The sequence below is a fragment of the Cavia porcellus genome, unplaced genomic scaffold (genome assembly GCF_034190915.1).
Source record: "Cavia porcellus strain 051 isolate PalLab524CR breed Dunkin Hartley unplaced genomic scaffold, mCavPor4.1 scaffold_3, whole genome shotgun sequence".
NCBI lineage: Eukaryota > Metazoa > Chordata > Mammalia > Rodentia > Caviidae > Cavia > Cavia porcellus.
Window position 1 is genome coordinate 121822129 of NW_026947486.1, and position 18944 is coordinate 121841072.

The 18944-nt window shown below is 34.2% G+C and overlaps 1 protein-coding gene across 4 annotated transcripts in view; it reads left to right on the top strand.

Moving 5' to 3' along the window:
* Positions 1–18944, top strand: part of Spry3 (sprouty RTK signaling antagonist 3) — a 128593-nt gene that overhangs the window by 97081 nt on the left and 12568 nt on the right. The gene's annotated exons all lie outside the window — the stretch shown is intronic.

The following is an 18944-nucleotide window of genomic DNA, read 5'->3' on the forward strand; positions in this document are numbered from 1 at the left end:
CACAATGGACTGTTAATAGTTTTGGGATTCATTGGAGCAACACGTGCTAAGTGACACTGCTGCACAGAGGGAGAAAGGATGGAAACTACATTTGGCAGCTTGATCTATTGAGTAAAATTCAGGTGATGTTCTAGTAAGCATCAGATGTTTGCATATCTGAAGTATAAATTGGTGGCCAAGCATAACGAAATAGTAAACACCTGATACGAGAATAGTATCAGTGAAATCAATTGCCATTTATAAATCATGCTTCAAAAAACTTAATGATGAAATTTTTGCTCATAATATGAATACAGGGAAAATGTTTTTTCCCATACGTTGATTATATCAAATATAATTTCATAGTAATTATAATTAGAGTTTAGGAAGTGGTACTGCCATACAGGCAAAACAAAGAATATCTTTTAAAAGGCAGTTTTGGCAACAGAAACCTGGAATAACACTAAAGTCAGGGGTAGTAAGGTGGTTAAAGGAATGTATGATAGGAAGACAGATAGCATATTTAATTAAAGGATTAAGGAATAGCTATATGAAATCCCTGTAATTGATGTCTGCACAAGAAAAAGACTTCTAATGCAAGAACTCTGATAATGGACAATAATAGATTGAAGTGATTGTGGGTTGGAGGAGGGTGTTAGCAGTAAAGAAAGTTTACTTGCCTAAACGTTGAATAAGTCTAAGAGGAAATACAAATAGTGTTTGCTGATTCTACTGAAGTTTGACCATTAGAGAGAGAATAAAGACATAGTTGTCACCAAGACATTTTTAGCCTGAGGAACCAGAACTACTAAGGTACCATTTATTATACTGGAAAAATATTGGAGAATTGGTTATGTTTTGTGGAAGAATGGAGTCACAAAGTTTTCGACATGCTCACTAGGAGATATCAGTTAAACATCCTGGAGGTGTTGCGTATGTTATTTGGAGTTCAAAAAAGGGATATAGTCTGTAGATATTGAAGCTCCTCTCTCTATAGAAGACATTTAAAGTCTTGAAACTGGGTGAGGTCAGTTAAGAGATGAGTGTAGAGTGAAAAGAGAAGATGGCCAAGAATTAAGTCTTGCATCACCTTAGTCTTTTGCACTTGGTAATTAAAATATCACCAGAGGATACTGAGAAAAAATAATCAATGAGATAAAGAGAAGTATAAAAATCCTGAAAGCTGAGTAAGGAAAGTGTTTTAAGGTCGGGGATTTAGTTCAGTGGCTTAAGCACCTGTCTTGCAAATGCTAGGTTGTGAGTTCAATCCCAGGTACAAAAAAAAAAGAAATGTTTTATGAAGGAAAAAATAACCAATTGTAAATGATACTGACATGCTAATTAAAATGAAAATATATAATTACCTTTTGATTTTAGCAGTGTGGAGGTTATTGGTAAAGTTAATAAAGGTGGTTTATAAAGCAATATAATCAGGGTGAGAGGAGAGTAGTAGGTATTGGAGGTTTAAAGAGAGGGTAAATGGTACAAAATAATCAAGAGAATGGATTTTGTAAATGTTATAGCATTCATTGGCAAGCAGTACTAAAAGCCCACTTTGAGGTTAATGGTCATGCATTTGAAGTGATTAAAATTAAACAAATACTAAACTAGTTAATATGAGAATGAAATAGACTGAGAATTGGATTTTGGCAACGATGAAGTTTTTTTCCATGTAAATATAGTGACTTAAAAGAGGGATAAAGGAGTTAATGGTATATGCTTGGGGATGATTGTAATTATACACTGGGAAATTTAAAATTGGTTAAGGAGGGAAATAAGAATCTAGGAAAATGAATAATGGTCAAAAGTTATAGAGGTCAATGTATTGAAGATTCGAGGACAGTAAAGAAAACATGAGAGTAGAGGCATTAAAAGTGAACAAAGTAAAAAGGTATTCTTTGAGAAGATGCTGAAATTGGGATTATGTGCATAGAGAATTTACTTATTAAAAGAAGGCTAGAAAACCAATATTTCAGTTCAGATTGTAGAAATAATGCCCAGGACCAATACTACTATTCTGATAAAAAAAATTTGTTGCTCTTGTATTACATGCCAAAAAATTTACTGCACCAGCTACTGGTGCCACTACTCTGTTAAGAACTTGACCTTGCAATTTCTGCCATCCACCAGAGCCAAGTTCCTTTGCTACTACATAGTCAAACAAAAAGTGGAAACTGTAAAGTATTGCTTAAATATGTCTTCAATTCTGAATCAAATAGTTTCAACAGACTAGGCTATTTGTGATATGTAGGTAGGTAAAAATATAACAAATATCTAAGATTTTGGAAATTGAAAACAAATTTGCCAAAAAAATTTACCTAATAGTGTGATTGGCAGTGTGAACACAACATAAGCAAAATTATATAAAGATTGAACATAGAGATTCTTCCAGGATGCAGCATATAAAACAAAGGAAAGTTATGAAAAAAAATAGAAGACAAACATTTTATAATAACCTCAGCATCTATTTAGTAAAAGTAGAGAAAGGGAAGGGATGGGCAGGGAAGGAAAGTGAAGGAAAAGAAAGAAACAGAAAAGAATAGGAAGAAGACATAACTAACAAAATTTTCCTAAAGTTGAAGAATGACTTAAGTTTTTGATTGACAGAAACATCAATTCTCAAACAGGAATAATGGGAAGACTGACCCATGCGTGGATAGATCTTGGAAAAAATTTTAAATTTTAAAATTAAAGAGGATATCCTCTTCCAGGAACCTTCGAGCAGCACATGAAACACATATCCTTATTGGGTTGATCTTCTGTATCATTTACTTACCCCTGCACCAGGATAAACTCAAATAAATTTATCAAAAACATGAAATAATTAAAATATATTAAATACTAGAAGAAAATATGGAAAGATTGGCATAAAACTTAAATATCTTGGCTCCATAATAAAAAGGATTTCACATTTATATTGAAATATCATACTGTACAACTGCTACTTTTGAATTAAAACATTAAAAAATTCGATGAGTTGAATGTAATAATTTAAACATCTGCACAGAATGAAGCTTTATAAATTAAAACGCCAAGTGGAAACTGAAAAAGTGTCAGAAATCTAATTGTCCTCATGCTTATAAAAAAGAGGATTGAAAAATATAGTGAATGTTTAAATTTTAAATTTTATTACAGTAAAAGACATATTGCCATTAATCCTGACAAAACGTTTCCCCTCACTTTGAACTTACTTATCCCACCATCCTTGCCACCTTATAAAACAATTCTGAAAGTCCTTTTGTATGAATGGCTTTATGAAGTGTAATCAAAAATATGGTGAATACTGCTGCCATCAAGTGCCAACCAATGGAAAAACAGCCTCGTAAAAATTATGACAATGTGTCCGCATCCACCTTATTCACTAGAACTGCCTCTGTATGATTTCAGAGTTGTCTTCAAAGTCAAAAGGACCATGAAGGGTCAGCCTTTTAAATTAAGGACATTGAGGCAGCCACAATAGCACAACTAAAGACACTAAAGAGGACTTCCAGAACTACTTCAGAAACTGGCAAAAATGATGGGATAAGGGAGTCTGAAGCTGGAGAAAAATTTTTTTGAGGGGGGGATTTATGGTAATTTGTTTATTATTGTAATTTTTATTATTTAAACACACATCATATTTTTCAATCACACTTCAGATATTAATATTTATATTTAAATCTATTAAATTCTTATAGGCCTATAATGAAAAATAATTTCATAGAAAATAGGTAGAGTGCATCAAAAATAGTTATAAAAAGAAATATAAATAGATAATGTTTACATTTAAAAAGTATTGAATCTCACACTTTTTAAAACCCAAGATATGACTTCTCAAATGGAGCAAAGTAAAAAAAAAATTCACAATATACTTAGTTAGCAAGCATATGGGAAAATGAACATTTCCTAAACTTGTGGTGGCAGTACAAATTGGTGCAGCCTGTTTGAAGAGTAATTTGGCAATATTAATCAAAGTAAAAATATTTGTATTTTTGTTCCAGCATTTTTAATTTAGAAATTTATCCTATCAGTATGTACCCAAAATATATCTAAAAGACATGTATTGCAACATTGTTTATAATACCAAAATTCTGCAATTAATTTAAATGTTCATCAGTGAGAAACAGACATTTTTGACAAAGTGAAGTCATACATGTCAAAGTATATTTGTATGAGCCTTAAGGAGCATCCTAAATGTATTCTCTTAAAAATACAAAAAAACCTTGAGTTGGGAGTGAATTGTTCTGCACATGGTCTGCAAGATAAGCAAACATTTCTTATAAATTTTAACTTGATATACAAACAATATCTTTTAATATGACTAGTATGTGATGGCAAATATCACATGATCACAACTGAGCCAATAGTTCCCTCTCTTCTCTCCTCTTCCCTTCCCTTCCACTCCCCTCCACATCCCCCACCCTTCCCCTCACTTCTCTGCAAGATTATGAGTAATCATCTCCCAACATCAAGAGATTACAGAGTCTTAAGAGGAGGAGAAAAGATAGAGTGATCTTTCACTTCAAATGAGATTAAGATGATGTATAAAATGTGGGGAAAGATGAAAAATTTTGTAGAAGCACTACCCAAATAAGGCTGGAGCCACGTGAGTGATGAATCTATTTAATGACAATGCAATGCCATATTTCCATGAAATTCTCAAAAGAAAGCAAAAACAAGTGGCATTGGATAGGTTCCTTATTAAAGTTGCAGGAAATTTCCAGTATTTGGGAAGGTAAGGCAGGAGGATCGCTGAGAGTTTGAAGCCAACTTGGGGTACAAAGTGAGTTCAAGTCCAGCCTGAAGCACACAGTGAAACCTTGCCTCAAACAACACCCCCCAAAAGTTATATAAAAAGAAAAGGATTCCATTGAGCCAATAAATAGCAGTGATTGCATTAGTGATAGTGAAAGTCATCCTATACAATTTGTCTCCTCCCTCTTGTTTCCTTCATACCAACCACTAAGGATTTTAAAGGCAAGTGCAGATTAATTTATTTTTCTTTATATTTTGTATTTTATTTATTATTTTGTATAGATCACCATATTGTAATCATTTTATATGAATATTTTTGGGTTATAAAACAAGTCATCAAGGAGTTAAAGTTGGCAGATAGATAAGCAGCAGAATACAGAGGCTCCCTGAGACAGACAACGCAGATGCTGGAATAAAACATTGTGGGGAGGTCCGGACAGAGGGAGATGGATCCTCTTGACCCTGGAAGAAACTAAAGGGAAAGGAACTGGTCAAACATGCAGTCCCGGGGCTACCACTGGAGCAGCTAAGATTAGTGGCCATGGTGCTCTCGCCACAGTGTCCGAACTTGTGCAGCTGTGACTTGTAGAGCTGCCAAAACTCTCACTGCTTCAAGCGAGCTGACTGAACTCCCACCACTGCAACTGGCTGGAACTGCAGTCATGCTGAAGTCAGAGGTCGGCACCAGAGAATGGAGCCAACAAGGGACCTGCATTACCCACAGTGAGTGCTGGTAATAAGACCCTCCCATGGGAAAGGGGTAACCAACTGGACAACATGTTGGAATTCAGCAGGACAGGCAGGAACAAAGAACAGCAGTGACTTCAGTCAGTTGTTCCCTTCTCAGACCAGATTGGTGAGATATGCTTGGCCTGGGTCACACCTCTGGCCAGGACCCAATAAGTTGCCCCAAACCAATTTCTTATGTGCAGCACACACTAATGCAGTGAAGACCCCTGCAGGTTGACTGACCCAGTGAGGAGGGGCCAGCATATGCTGCCCCTGCTTGCACCTCAGTGACAAATAGAAAACTGGAGAGGGCAGAAAACCCTAGCCAGTGTGCTTCAGAAGAACCATAACCAACAAGGAAAGAGGCAAGGACCTCCTCTGTACAACTGTTTGGAAGAAACCAAAAACATGACAAGAGAAAGAAACAAGAAAAAGTCCCCAGCCCCCAGCCCTGAGAACACTGATCCAGGAGAGGTAAATACAAAAAAGACTGAGGGCAGCAAACATGCAATATCAAAGATGGCATCAGTAGATATAAAGAGATATCTTCAGGACCTCATAGAAGAGCTCAAAGTGAAATATTTAATCAAGTAAAGCAAGATATAAGTAAATTAATAAAAGAAATGCTAAGCACCTCTCAAGAAGACACAGACAGAAGAATAGAGGAACACAAAAAAGGAGAGAAATGTTCGATGAAGAATATAAAGAAAACCTAGAATACATGAAGCAGATTCAAAGACATTATCAGGAAATAAAAAACTCCATTGAAAGCTGGCAAAACTGCTTGAAAAAAACTAAGGATAGGCTATCAAAACTTGAAGACAGGTTTGCAATGTGTGATCAAGAAAGGAAAAAAGATCTTAAAAATAACTAGGAAACAGGCAGTAACAATACAAAGCTAGAAGACTACAAGAGGATCTATAACTTAAGAAGACTTAAGAAGACTACAAGAGGATCTATAACTTGAAGAAGCAGGAGTAAAAACATAGGAAATACAAAGGCTATTCACAGAAATAATTAAGGAAAACTTCCCAAGCATAGGAAAAGGAAATGATATTCAGATGTATGAGACATACAGAACTCCAGCCACCTACAAGCAAAACAGTGCTACACACAGACATATAATAATCAAGATCCCAGAAATTCAATATAAGAACAGACCATTAAAAGCCTTCAGAGAAAAGAAACAGATCACCTAGCCTGGAATGAAGTATTCCAAGCCCTGAAAGAAAATAACCTCCAGCCCATATTGATGCACCCTGAAAAACTGTCTCTAGAAGTAATGGAGAAACAAGATGCTTCCAAGACAAAGAGGAACTGGGGTAATTCACGACCATCATTCCAACCCTACAGAGAATACTAAAGGATAGTCTAGAGAGAGAGAAAAAAAGTGCCAGGATTTCGGGAACAAGTGGCAGAGAGGCCTCAATAAATGGAGCAGAAAGTGGAATGAAGGAGAAAAGCAGACAACTAATGACAGAAAAATAGCGCAACAGAAATGAGGCAAAGAAACCATCTCTAATATAGATGGCTTTGATACACTAAAAAAAAAGACACAGGCAGAGTAGATCAGGAGGCAGCGTCCACCGAAATGCTCTATATAGGAAATATAATTAACTCAAAAAAAGGGTTTACAAACTAAAAATCAAATATGAGAAAACAATGCTCTATACAACAGGGAACCAGAGAGTAACAGGGGCAACCGACTAGCACCTGAAGATAGGTTAGAAAGACAGGTTTGTAAGTAAAGGAATATAACGAGATCAAGTCCAGGAGGGAGAAGGTTCAGAACCACTTAGGTAAATAGCAGGTTGCCCTCCACCCAATCTAAAAACTGAGGGTGTTGGTGAGACCCAAAAATGCACAGTGCACCCCGTGGGAGTGAAATGGGGAGAATAATCTAAAAAAAGAAGGCAGAGGATATTGTTAATAGTGTATCAGGATTTAAAACCCACATCACTCACACAGCTCTGTTTAGAAAGATTATATTCTGTCCAAGTTTGTCTACTTACACTAGATCTGAGGGCACAGACAGCTATCCCCAAAATAGCAGGATATAGTATGGTAATCATCCTTAATTCCCTATGAACTTAATCTGAAGACTTGTATAACCTATACTGTTTTACCATGACTGAATCTGGTTTGTTATATTGCTGTTTGATATTGACAGATTTTATTCAAAACTGTTATGATTGATAGTATCAAGTCTGAGAGTATAGGCAACTACACTGAAGATGACAAGATTCACTATGATACCCATTTTGGTTTGAATATTGCCTGTTTTTGAAGCTTTACACTATCCACAATGTTTTTTTTTATTAATATTGTTATGTACTGCTATATTCAATTATACTAGGCCTGATGATACAGATAATTCTTTGAAGATAACAAGAGACATCACAGTAGCCATTGTAGAACACCTTTTACTGTGGTTTTATATGACATTTTTGTTTCATCTGTTTATAGGAATATGTTTTGTTTTGTCTTGCTTTGTTTTGTCTCTCCCTCTAATATAGAAAGGATAGAAATACATGTAGAGACTCATGCATGTGTAGAACCTATAAACAGTTTATGAGAACTGATCTCATAATGCATGATGAAATGAACAAATACTTTGAAGAAAAAGAGACACTACAGTACCCAGTGTTGATCCCATAGTGTCATGATGTGAAATCCAGCAATACTATTATTCTTTGTTTAGAGTGATTTTAGCCTGCTTTAGTTTGTTTAACCTTAACATACATGAAGATATGGATAACTGTATGTATTTTTAACTGTATAGGATTGTTGACCATATTACTAAGTTTTTGTTGGATACTTGAGCAGAACTGTTTGCAGTCTTGCTGTTTGAATGTCCACTTTGTATGCTTCACTTTTGTAACTTGAACAAGTATTTGTAAGAGGACAATATGTAATTATCAACTAGTGATTTCTTACTGTTATTTTTCTTTGAAATTATGTATTATTTCTGCCTTTTTCTGTATTGTATATTCTTTCTTTAAATAAAATTAAATAAAAAAAGAAACAAGTCGTCTGAGTTTCCATTATGTCTTATGGGAAAATTCACTTTGATATACAAGTACTTTGGATTAAAAAAGATTTTTGAATTTATGCTCACAAAACAAAGGTCTACTGTAACTTTATTGGAATATAATTCACATACAATAAAATTGACCCATTTGATACGCACAACTCAGTAGTTTGAGTATATTTACAAAGTTGTGCAATCATCAGCACTATCTAATGCAAGAATAATTTTGTCAACTGAAAAACAAATCCTGTAACCGTTGGTGGTCATTAGCCTCTGAAACACTAATCTGCTTTCTTTGAATTTGCCCGTTCTGTACATTTCATATAAATGGAATTATACAACACATGACCTTTTGTGCCTGGCTTGTTTCAGTTACTGTGATATTTTCAAGGTTTATCATTGTTATAGCATGTATCTGTGCTGCATTCATTTTACAGTTGAACTATATCTCCAGCCCATGAAATTTGTTTTAGATGCTGTTGCTTTTCTTCATTTTCCTGGTTCCCTAAATGGCTTACAGTAGATATTAATCTTAACACAGAGAACTACTATAGTATAGGGGCTAAGAGTATAATCTCTGCAGTTAGGCTGCCTAGGTTCAAATTTTGTTTATACTATTTATTCACACCTTGACCTAACGTAATTTGCCTGTACCTCTCTTGACTTAGTTGCCCCCTCCTAAAATAAAGATAATTTTGGCAGTTGACTTAGTTGCCCCCTCCTAAAATAAATATAATTTTAGCACTTTCCTTGGAAGATATATGAGACAGACAGACAGACATACACACACACAGACACACAGACACACACACACACACACACAGAATATTATAAATATGCTCAGTAAATACAAGGATGTTATTTATATTGTATGTCTCCAATTGGCATATATTAGAGACAGACATAGCTATCGTCAGACTGGGAAGACATTAAAGTAAGCAAACAAATCATCTCACTTTTAGCCTTTGGCATCTGACTTCTCTTGGTCAGTTGGAAGGGATGTTCCTAAGGAATTGTTTTTTTTTTAAAGTTGAAGACATGAAGAGGAAAGTGCCATAGGGAGCTGGGGAAAGACACCAAAAGAAGAAGAGAAGATAAATATGAAATAAAAAGTAAATTAGAAAATGAAGAAACTAAGGAAGCAAGGAAACTGAGTATTTGAGGAAAGGGAATATAACAAGAATAAAGTTCATTAAGATAGGAGGGGTGAGAGAGACCTTGTAATACATAAATAAATTTAATTGAAGCTTAACAGAAAAAACCACCTTGTTTGAAAAGGAAAGCCTATCTATATTGATTACTGGGTAGGATGTCAGTTCTGAAAAGAAACTGCTCTTAGAACAACATACAATCTTCAAATGCTGTTGTTACCTACAAAGGTCTAGTCTTCCTTTTAAAACATGGACATAACAGTTAAATCAGAGCTCCTGGCATTCATGGGAAATTACCTGATTTGTTTCCTTGACCCATTCCTAGGTTTCAAATTTTCTGATTTATGTTGAGAAAAAGAAGTTATACAGCTGAATGTATGTTGCTTAGTATGTGGATTAGGGAAGTATCCTGCTAAGTCAATACCAGAATCTAAACACCATATAGCCTGGTGATTAATACACTGTTCATCAATTCTAAAATAATTCCTGGTAGATAAATGGGAACAAAAGGACCCAGGAGGAAATATGACAGGTTACATAAAAATAAATATTTGAAGCATTCTGTAAGTGTTTTAGGGCTAAGTCTTATGGAGATGTCACACCTGTGTGACTTAGAGAATTCACATAAGGTATGTAGAGAGATCCAAGTCAGGATACACTAGGAAAAGACAGAGGATTCATGATGTATGGTATCAAAAACAAAATATGTATGAAGGGAATTGGAAATGAGAAAGTTTTCCCTTTTTTATAGGAGCAAATGTAATTATTCCCTTCTCCTAGAAGAGACAGAATTATGGCACATTCTCTTTCTCTCCCCCCACCACAGCACTGTATTGGGAAACTAGATTACACCTTTTACTGAAATGGAACAGATATTTTGATATAATATAATATAAACAGAATTTCAGAACTCTAACTTTGAATTCTATGTTCTTATCATTTCTACGATTACTGCACTTTCATTTGAATGATTGCAATAGTTTCCTAATCATTTCCTTGCTTTAGACCTCAGCAGCCGGAAATATCTTTTTAAAATTAAGAGTCACCTTTTATTACTATTCTGTTAAAAAAAAAAAAACCTGTACTATCTTATCAGCTCATTCTGAATAAAATGCAAAATCTTTAACATGGTCTGCAAGACTCCACATGCTGTAAAGTTCTGCTACCTCTCATTTCCTACCACTGTGGTGATTCCTTCTGAGTCTGGTTTATGGACTTTAGTTTTGCTAACCCCTTCAGTATAGACATTCTCCAAATTTTTATCTCTGCCTTTTTCTCTAACATTCTACCCATTCTTTCTAAATAGGCTTATTCATCCACACAAACCTGTATGTTATTTATATCCACATTTCTATTCCTGAAGTAGATAATTTTCTAAGCTTAGAACATAGATATTGTCCATGTCACTACTTAGATATTACATGAGCATCTCAAATCCAACCTATCTAAAGCTTATTTTTAAATATTTCCTATTTAAGTAAATATTTAAGTAAATTTAAGTAATATCTAAGTAATTATTTCAGTAAATACCACTACTGACACCCCACACAAGCCACTGTCTAATTATTCTACCTTCCATCTATGATCCATTTTTTTACATCCATGTTGTCCCTGACATAATTCAGGGCACAGTCCTATCTCATCTGATGTATTGGCACATTGTATTGCAGTTTGTGTTTGTATGCTTTTTATTCTATTATATTGTGAATAATCAGAATAAGGGCATTCATTTTTTTATTCACCTAATATGTATTGCAGGTATGATACAGTATACTGTGTTACATTTGTCTTGCATCTCTCACATCAAACATATTGTCTAACATTAATTTTGTACTTACTTTATGTTTGCTTTATTGAATTACATGAAAGTTAATATGGCATAGATGAGTGAAATAGAGCCTAGAGATGAAAAATTGACCTCCACACAGCAGGTTAAAATGCTATAATTTACATTTGGTCTATCATTCCATAGGACCAGAATTTTTCTACATCTCGTCTTTCATTTTTAATAATATTGCTCTATACTTCCAGTTTCAGTGGAAAAGAAATAATGATCACCATCCTTATAAGCTTTTTGGTTAAGAATGTGTATTTCCTTGGCATTGCTTGCTTCTTCTGGCATCATCACTGCTGAATCAGGATAATTACAGGTCAACTTTTACTCCAGCACTTATTGAGAACTCCTCTTGACTCCAAGAGAATGTGGACAGAGCTTGCCTCATATAGGAACTTTCAGGCTCTCAAATGGATTCATTCTGATTCATTCTGAGAGAAAGGGAATGAGGAAAGACTTTGAGAAATTGCTAGGAAGTATGTGCTTTATGTAGACACAATAAGAAAAAATGAGTTTAAAACAGAGACTTGATAAGCTTTTTGGGTGAAGTTCCTGATAACGAATATTTTGGATATCACATTAGATGATCATATAAAATTGTAAATAAGCTCAATGCATTCTAAAAATATGAATAAGACATGCAGTATGGTGTCTTCTGAAGAAAATTTTGGCTTCTTGCTTGTATAGGCTATGGGTACAGGCTCAAGGATCCTATTAGAATGGATTGTAAATATGCTGTATTCACATCTTGTGTCTTTGTTCATGCTGTTATCTCTGTTACCAGTGATATTTATGTCTTCTTTAATTATCAACTATTCTTTGAGCATCTACTCTGCCAAGCATTGTACTAGATTTTGGAGATTCTGTAATGGTTCTTCTAATGGTTCATGCTGTCATATTGTCTCATGGTCTTTGCACATGTAATCTGTCTTTCTGTAACATCTTTCTCACCTTCAAATTCATATTTATATATTATCTTTTCTAGGAAACATCCTATAAACCTTCAATACTGAATTAGTTCTATTTGTCTCTATTCCTTCCTAAAACTCTTGCCATTCTTTATTATATTTGTTAAATTAACTGGCTATTTTTCCTACTAAATTATGAGTCACTTATAGCAGGTATTCACTTATTAATTATATATTAAAAATATGTTTATATAATAGCATATCTATGTTAATAAAACATAATTAAGTTAATTATTATTGTATCTTACTTTACTCTCGTATCCCCAGAACCTAGTATAAAGTAGGTCCTCAATATGTGTTTGCAGATTGTTGAATGAATTGTGGCACTAATAATTTAGTAAAGGAAAGAACATAGAATACATGTTATGGGCTGTGGATATAGCTCAGTGGCATAAGTGCCTGCCTGGCAAGTGCAAGATCCTGAGTTTGATTCCTAGTGCCAAGAAAAAAAATAGAATGCATGTTATATTGCAGTATCATGAAGGCAATATGACTAACAGCTAGATGTCTTTATTCACTCCTTTATTACTCTGTTCAAGATTCACAGATGACTTCTCTTACAGGTATACTGTTCCTTTGGGAAATTCTCAGTCTATTGGAAGACTTAGATAAGGAAGTACAGTAGACCATTTAAATACAGTACACTAAGTGCTCTGACAAGAGTAAGTAAATCTTCCATGACTCAGATGATGGAATACTTCCTCCAGGAAGTCTTCACTGACTTCTTCAGATGTAATTTGATTTATCACATCTTTTTTCTCTTGTCTGTATCCCTTTCTATGTCTTCTCCAAATGTAGTATATACTGTAATCACAGGCTTAATGTGTCTGCATTCTCCATAGGCCAATGAACTTGCTGAGGGCAGAGACACTTTGACTTTTTTTCTACACAATGTCTGCAGTAAAGTCTTTCAGAATATAATAGTAATTAACTACCTTTTGTCGAGTGCTTACATTTCTTATTGTTTGTGTTATTTCAAATTACCTTTTTTTCCACAAAGAAATATACTGACCTCATTTCACAAGTAAAGAAAGTAAGCCTCACAAAACTAATGTAACTGAAGCACATATTGCAAGCTACTAATTAATGGAACTGGTTGTAAACTAGGTCTGACTCTTAAGGGCATCTCTAGGATTGGTTTAGTTTTCGAGATGTTTTCTATAGTTATTTTTTCTCTAATCCTTGGAGTTCACTAGGGTCAAATATAGGGAGATGCCTTAGTTGTCAGAGGCTTATCCAGGCTTCAGGTAGTTAAATCCCTTTTTTCGGCATAGATAGTTCCAGGTAAAATTGTAACAGGAGCAAAGTTTGTGTCTTTGCTTCCCTCTAAACATTTGGTTCAAAATGTCAATCCCCAAAGATTTTCCTGGAATTTGGCTCTAACAAGCACCTTAAACCTCCCCATTCATCTCCCCCCCCACTAATTCTTTAATTTCAAAATTCACTTGGCTTCCCTTTGTCAATGAAATCTTGTAATTCTGTCAAACTCTTTGGTTTCTTCTTAACCTACTGATGCTTGACTTTCTACTCCACCAGCAAAATTGTTCTCATGAAGTCCACAATAGTCTCATGTGACTTAATTTGTTTGCTATTTTAGACTATTTGTCCTAATTTTTTACATGAAACCATTTTGATTATCTTTATTGAAATTCTTTCTGCTCTTGCATGACAATGTGCTATATTGATCCTTTTATAACATCTGATTCTTCCTTCCTATATTTTGAAAAATAATTTCTTTTTATACTTTTTATCCTCTAGTTTTGCTGCTGAAGTCTTTTTCTCTTTTCCTTTTCTGTACTTCATAAGTTTCAACCATTTGAAAACTCCAAAACCTTTTTCTCATTGGCATGTCACAAAATCTCTTTCCTGTCCTATATTTAAACTGTAGTTTCATATCTTTAACTTTATATCAAATATTCCCATTTGAAAAGGCCCTATAATTGTCTAAAATTGAATACATCCTTAAACATACTGAAAGATCACTAACTTCCTTGTTTTATGGTACATTAGAACACTAGGCCAAATATCTGAAGACTTAGGTTCTATTCCTGGCTCTTTCATTAACTTGGCATTTCCTGGTTTATTTCAACAACAGCTTATTATTTGAAGTCATAGTAAATGTACCTTGGTGGCATACATATATGAGTTGTCAAGGACATAATTCTAGTTGGAAAGATAATACATAAATTACTACAGTGCAAACTAGAGATAAGTACAATAAAATAACTATATGAGAATTCAGAGGTATACATGATGAGACAATGAAATATATTGTAGAGACTATATTGCAGTCTTTAAGGTTGAGTAATATTCATAGCTTAATGTAAAAGACAAGTCAAAATAAGTGGCTAGATTGGTGCTCAGAATTTTATAAAGGAAGTTTGACAATACAAACTTCAAAGTTCTTTCCAATTCTAATATTATTGTAAACTGACCTTCACCATCATTGTCACTGAAACCCGTGATACCACTGCCATATACAACAGAAAATATCTCATCCTTACATTCAGTTCTCAAAGTCAGTCCCTTAGCTCAGCCTTCATCATGTCCTATTTAGACTACTCCAAAATCCTCTAAATTGGCTAACCTGACTCAAGTATCTCCCATTTCAATACATTATGCCCAACATTTCTTTCTTAAATGTGTTTTAACACCACATCCATTATTTCAAAAGTTTATTCCAAAATTTATAGCCATTGAAGTTATTCTGTAGCACAACACATTTTATTCAGTGTATCTCTTAATAAGACAGTTTTAATGCTTCACTCTTCTCAGATGTCATATAGATTACAGCTAATCTAACTTTCCATATGTGAACTATATATGCTTGTTCAGTTTATGCTCAGATCCTAATTCCTCTGTGAACCCTTCCCTGACTAACCTAGTTTATTTTTATGTTTGTAAGACATACAATGCTTTCACTCATGTTCTATCTTTATTTAGTATACCATTAGATATACTGTCTTTTGTTTCAAATGCTTTTTGACTTAACTGTCATACCAGAAATGAACAACCAGTTGCTATAAAATGTGGAAACACGTATTTAATTATTGTGAAACTGTAACTTGGAGATTTCTAAAACAGAGAAAAAAGGAATATTTTTGAAGTGATTTTTCTGGTGTTCTTAAAAGTTTATTTCTTTTGGAAATCACTGGCTTGCAAAAATATATGAGTTGATCTGATGCAAACAATATCTCTAAATTCAACTACAATTTAAATTAATGTCAGCAAAGTGCCTTATAAAAACAATGAAGGGACGGGATCAGAAAATGGGAGACTGGTATTTTCTTCTAGTCTCCATACTGTCACTGGTATGAATTTGGACAGCTCAAAGAATCTCTCAGATGTGTTTTCTGAAAAGTACACCATCAACTAATTAAGCTAAGAAAGCATATTTCTAAAATGTACTGTTACAGAAGACTAAGGAGTTTGAAAAAGAAGATGTCAAGTAATACACAGTGGATTTTGTAATGTCTCAATATTAAGTTTCTGTACATAATTATAATATTCTATCAGTCTATCAAAAACCATGAAACCACAGCTAGCTTTTAGGAAATATGATTTCTTAAAGTGCAGTCAAATAAATATATCTGTGTAGACTTCCAAAGGTCAGCTATTCATTCAGTAAGCATTAACCTAGTGAACAATGTGTCACGCAGGTCCTAGAGATCAGCAGGGAAGATAAATATGATAAACATTGTATCTGTCCTAGAAGAGATCACCTTCTAGAAAGGAAATAGATAATTACAATAAAGAATGATAAGTGCAGTGATAGTGCTAAGTACAAGGAGGCAATTGGAACACAAAGATCAGAACAAATACTTAAACTGGTCATTTGGAGACATTATTAATTACACAGGGTTTTTCCTATAGTGAATGACTTTTAGGTCTGGATCTAAAGGGTATAGGTTAGGAAGGCATTTCAAGAAGCATTAACAGGACTCTCAAAACAAAGGAATATAATATAATATAGACTGTTCGTGGACTTTGTTTTAGCCTGTTTGGATTGCTATAACAAAATATCTTAGAATAGATAACATATAAACAATTTATTTCTTATAGTTCTTGAAGCTAAGATGTACAAGATCAAGGTACTATTTATGTTTGGTGAGATTTTTTCCTGACATATAAATGGTGTCTTCTTTTTGAGCACTTACATAATGGAAAAGGCAGAGCAGCTTTCTAGAGTCTCTGGCACAAGGACACTAACTTCCCTGATGAGGGCTTAACCTTGTGGTCTTACCAAGTGACAAAAGCCCCAACTCTTAATACTATCACACTGGTAATTAGTTTTCAACATAGATACTTTGGGAAGAAAGAAATATTATAACCACAACAGATATCAAATAGTTTAGAAGAGTTACCAAAAACAAAAAAAACAAACAAAAAACAAAACAAAACAAAAAAAAACACCTCACTGAAGAGATTTACAGATGGCTGAGTACTGTGGTATAGTGGTTGAGAGTGCAAGTTTTAGAATGAGTTAACCTAAGTTAAATACCCAGTTTGCAGCACATTTGTTGTGTAATCTTGGCAAGTTACTTAAACTCTCTGGACCTTTGTTTCTCATTTGTAAAGTCACTATAATTTATAAATATACCTCAGAGGGATGTTGTGAGAATTAAATAGAAACACATAAAATGCAAAGAACAGCATTTGTCATAGAACCAGTATTTGGTATAAATAAACATGTCTCCCTAGCCAATTAGTTGTCAACTCCTGGAGTGAAGGAAATTACCAGCACTTGGCTGACGTAAGCACTTAGTAGGCATTCTTGAATGAAGGAGTGGGTGAATGATCATCAACATACTTATTTTTTGTCATGGGCATCATCCTAAGAGGCAAAAAGGTAGAATTAGCTGAGTTGTTTTCATTATTACCTTATTATAGTCAGCTCTACAGTGTAAAGGAAGGAAAGAAATTGGGCAATCTACTTGTTCAAATTTCAGACTGTACTTTGAAACAATGAAAGAACTTCTAATTGAAAAAGCCTCTTGTCTCTCTTGTGGGGTATACTGAGCAAAGATAATTCCTTAACATTCAGAATTACTATTCACTGAGTGCTTGCTATATGCCAGATACATGATAAAACTTTCAAATGCAAGAACTTATGCAATTTATAGGGCAACACCACAATCTTGTGATATAGGTACTATTTTTACCTTTATTTTAAAGATCAACAGTCTCAGAAAGGTGAATTAGATTACCAAAGTCAGTTCCTCAGTTGTGGGGCAAAAATTCAAAGCCTGATCTACTTAGTAATGCAGTGCTTGACACATAGTTGATATGTAATAAATATTTGCTGAAAAATATATAAACAAGCAGAGCATAGAAAAACACATCTGCAATCCCAGCACTCTGGAGGCTGAGGCAGCAAGATGGCAAGTTCAAGCACAGTATGGTCAATTTAGTGACTTAGTGAGATTTTTGTCTCAAAATAAAACATAAGAATAAAAAAAGAGGGATAGGGATGTAATTCAGTGCAAAGGCTCTGGGTTGAACCTTTAGTACAGAAAAAAATCAATAATCTGTCCTTTTCTGCAGATGAATTTAAGGTTTGCAAGTTCTAAAATTTCAACTATAAGGAAGACACTTGAGCTACAAAAGAGAAGAATTTACACAGGAAAAAATCTCTTTACTGAAAATTTTGATTGGGAAAATAGATATGAATTTGCTTAGAAATTATGGGGATTTGGATAAAGGGGAGAGGGGTGAGTGAGGGAACAGGGTGTAAATATGATCAAGATTCAGATATGTAAATGTACCACTTTACCAAGATGAATGTAATTATTATGTACTGCAAACATATACTAATAAAAATGAAGTTATATATGTATGTTATACATATACATTCATATCAATGGGATTTGGAGTACCTTCTACACACTGCACTCAGACTTACACAAGTTTCCATTTTTTAAAAATCTCAAATTGTCTTCTGTTTTCTTAAAATCTCTGAGAAGGTATAAATAATACAATATCAGAGCTAAAAGGGACCTAAACAATTACCTAATCAGATCCCTTCTTACTGATGTAGAAATCAAGGTTCTGGAGGGGAAGTAAATTGCAAAGGTCACTCAAAGGAAGGCTAAGAATGTTAGTTTCTGGACTCACATATTTGTTTTACTCTTAACTGTCACCATTGCCATCTCAATTTTATAGATGAGGTGACCAAAGCATCTTAAGAATGTTGATAGCTAAGCTCCTGCCCTGTGTCTATTGAAATAGGAATTGAAATCAAATCTCATTTATTTTAAATTGAGGCTTGCTTTTATTCAAGCTGTTTTGATCTGGATGCCCAAAAGGAAGACCCCCTTCCTACCGAAATAAAGAGTGGGCTGATGATAATTTATAGAAAGCTTTGTCCTTCCCTATAAAAGTAAATTAAAGCTGCTTTATTTTCAAAACCCTGGCAGTTCCAAGGAGGTTCCATGAAGGCAGGAATCCACACACTTAGCACAAAGGAAGGTGCTCCATAAATATTTGTTGTATAGTGTATGACATACTTAAAGCAGAAA